Raw genomic sequence first — 3,981 nt, forward strand, 5'->3', positions numbered from 1 at the left:
GCCTGAGCTCCTTCCTTCCATGCTGAATGAAGCTGGCGTCTCTTGAGTTTTTTGACCTGAAGCCTCCACCTCATCCCTGTGACCGTGCCCAATCCTTAGCTCTGTTTCCTCAAAGCCCATCCCACATCCCATCTGTTCTCACAGGCTTTGATGCTCACCCTCCTTCCCAATGTGACCTGCCATTTTAGCCCCACAACCTCCTTTACCATCCCCATCCATCTCCTGAAATCCTATCTGCAGCTGCCTCATCCTCCAGCACCTGGGATTTTCACCCAATCTGCATGATGCTAAGTCTGAGTTTCCTGCCCCAATGCATACTGTACCCCATTCTTCCAGCCCCTGGGTTCCCTGTGCAAGATTGCAAACGTCCACCCAGCAGCATGGAGGCACAGTGCTATCAAGGAGCCAGCAGGAGCAAAGAAGTCCTTGCTGCTGCTGGCACTTCCACTCACAGCAGCAGCAGCAGCAGCAGCAGCAGCTGTCACAATCTCGGCTCCCAGGTGTGAGGGGTGGGGAGCTCAGCTGTGACTTGAAGCCAAGGTGGCAGCAAAGGAGTCGGAGGTTAAACAGTTGCTGCCACCCAATCAATTTGTTCTGGGGAAGGCTCTGCAACGTGTAATTAGCGAACTCTGCCTGCAAAGGCAAATCCAGTCTGGCTGAGTGTGCCGGTGCCATCTGTGCACAGTTGTTGAGGTGCCAGTGCCTCAGCCCCCAAGCCATCAGCCAGATGGGGCCATCCATCACTCCAGTACTCCACCTGTTCCCTGCACTGGTGCTCGTTGCTTTGGAACGGGAAGGTTTCTTATCATGGTGCAGCAGGATCACTTGGAAGAAAGCCCACAAACTGCCAAAAGGGGGCAAAGTAGGATAGGATCCACTTTATCCTCTGCTTTCCTGGAGAAAGATATCAAAATGAGCAAAGGGTTGAAGAACAGCGAAAGGCAGAGAGCAAACTGGTGAAGAGGCAATCCATGGCCTTGGGAAGCAAGGGGCAAGGACACCACACCAGCCACCCTCCTCCCTGGCTTCTGTTCCTTTGGATGCAAGGAGCCTTCTAAGACCAGAGAAAATCCTGTGGGGTTGTCATTAGAATGTTATTGTTAGACTAGGACTAGGGAGAGCTGGGTTCAAATCTTCACTCACTTATGATGCTCCTGGGTCAAGGTTGTTGTGAGGATGAAATGGGAGTGGGGCACGTATGCTTGTCCTGAGTTCCTGGGAGAAAACTGTACTCGGTAGTAATAATACTCAATTCTCGTCAGCTACATGTTTTGCTTTTTTAACCTTGTATAGAGTCATTGTGAAATGAGACAAGTACCTTCATCTTCTTCTTTTCACTCCTGCCCACTGCAAACAGCAGTAGCAGCAGGAACCTTCATCTTTCAAAGCTTATTTCCAGCTGTAGGATTCTCCCTTTGGCCTTTTGTGGGGGGGGGGAGGGGAGTAATTTTCCTTCTTTCCTTTGATGATTTAGCTCATGTCAGATCAAACACCCTCATTTTGTTTTTGTTGGTTTTCATTTTCCTCTCCTCCTCGGCATGCCTGTAGTCCAGTTGGCCATCCTGGAGAGGTGTCAGAGGTACAGGGGCAAAGTTTGTTATGGATGGCCAAAAAAATTATCTGATTGGTCTGGAGAGAGGCCTAAAGGCTGAGGTTTACCCACTTTGCCAAAACTTCCCACCATGGACTTCTGTCCCTAAATTGTCCCTAAAGTGTTCCATTTATCTTATGCTAGCACTTCTTCACATATGAGGGCACCACAACTGAGAAGGCCCTCTCCACAATCACTATTCATTTGAATCCAGAAGACAATATGCCTCTGAATACCAGATGCAGGGAAGCAATAGCAGGTGGAGCAGGTATGCCTTCATTTCCTGCTTGTGTGATTTCCAGAGGCACCTAGTGTGTACTGTAGGAAACAGGATGCTGGGCTAGGCAGGCCTTTGCTCTGATCCAGCAGGGCTCTGTCTGTTTATTACACAGATGATGAAGGATGACACTCTGAAAATCAGAGAGTTTGGGCAGCCTCACACTGCCCAAGTGTGAGGCAAAGGCAAGTCCTTTAGATACCTGGGTCCCAAGCCATTTAAGGCTTTAAAAGTAAAACGGTACCAGTACTTTGAATCATGCTTGGAAACAGGCCAACAGGCAAAACTAACAAGATATGTTCCCTACAACCAGTTCCAGTTAGCAGCTGTATTTTACACTAATGGAAGTTTCCACAAAGTCCTCAAAGAGAGCCCCACATATAACATATTGTGGTCGTCGAATCTGGAGGTTACCACAGTTTGTGTGCTTACCTATCACCAGGCTATCTTGTTAGAGGTTGTTGATTTTTACCCACAATAGGTAAAACAGCAGAGCACTAAGGAATGAGCACACACTCCAGTTACAGAGTAGGTAGCAGAGGATGGTTCGGATATTGCAGATATTTAAAGAAAAGACATGGAGATCCTTGTATGACTAAACACTAAATATTTATTGGTTAAATACACTTAGATAGGAAAGACCTATCTCTAATCTAAAGGACTACATAGTGGATAGGTAAGGAGAGAGAGAGATGTTTCCATCTGCTCTCTAGGAGGAAAGGAAGGATTGTGACTCAGCCCAGGAAGTGCAGCAGAGTCAGTTCAGGGGTCATAGAGTAGGGACAGATAGGAGACCCTGACTCACTGTCTCTACTCCCAATGCCCCTAGTGGTCATTAGGACAGTTGGTGCAAAAGGTCGATGCACTGGAAGTTCATCTCCAACATTGTCCAGGAGATGTAGCTGGTAAAATTGTACTGGGAGCAGCGGTGCAGTTTGCCTCCAGGATCTCAAAGCAGCTGGCGGGGGGGGGGGGGGGATTTTGTCTTTCTTGATGCTTGGCCTGCCTTTACAGCAGCTCCCCCCTTCCTTTTTCCCTCTGTCTGCTGCTTGGCTGAACAAGCAATAATCTCCTCCCACCACCCCTATAATCGTTAGCCCTTCCACCGCCCTAAATGGAAATAATATGCTGCTTTTGCTATTCCAGCTGTTTGTTACAGGACTGAATATCGGACTGATGGTGAATAACCACATGAAGTTCAAGCTCTGTAGGATTAGGACACTATCCTTGACTGCTTGTTACAGAACCCCCAAATTACTGCATCTGCCCAAGTGTGGTGTATAGCGATGGGGGTGTGGCTATGGGGGTTGTAATGGAGAGTGCCTGCACTTCAGAATTTGTGACTACAACACCAATGATTGAGGGGAAATATGTGACTGTTGTTGCTGTCCTACAGTCACTCATCTGGAAGCAGTTTATGCCCATCTCATGATAATCAGTCAATGGACTGGATGTCATGGGAGCATAAATCTTTATGGGTGTGTGAGAATGTTATCTTTCATGCATTCACTCTCAGACTCACAAACACCTCTGGCTCAAACCAGGGATAATTTTGTTTCAACTTTAATTTGGCCAGGGCAGTATATCAAAACAATGCACGTAGGGAGGGTGTAGAATTACAAGGAATAGAAGAGATGGCAATCTGTCTGGCAATATACCTGGTTCTCACCATGCCCATGTTCCTCCTTTTCACAGCATTTTTAACCATTAGTACAAAATTATACCACTGGCCTCTTCCCTTCATCAGTTGCAAAGCACTTTTCAGAGATGAGTCAGCAATATCCTCTTACAGGTGGGAGAAATGAGGTATGAAAAGAAAATAAATTACCCAAGATTCCGGGAACAGATCAGTATCCAGCATGCTCTCTGTTGGGCCACACTGTCAAGGCTCTTCAATGTGGCCCAATATACACAATAGAGGTATATCTGTGAGTGAGGATATTCCTAAGTGAGGACAGGCCTATGTGTCTGTATGGCTACCTAGATCCAAATGCTTGAAAGAATCCAGTACGTTTTGCAAAGCTGCCTTTATAAATGTAGCAGAATCCAGGGAGTCTCTTAATTTCTTTTTCCAAAACGAAAAGGTCTAGGGTGCAGAGAAAGACTTTGAAAA

Source organism: Hemicordylus capensis, chromosome 2 (genome assembly GCF_027244095.1).
Source record: "Hemicordylus capensis ecotype Gifberg chromosome 2, rHemCap1.1.pri, whole genome shotgun sequence".
NCBI classification, from domain to species: Eukaryota; Metazoa; Chordata; class Lepidosauria; order Squamata; family Cordylidae; genus Hemicordylus; species Hemicordylus capensis.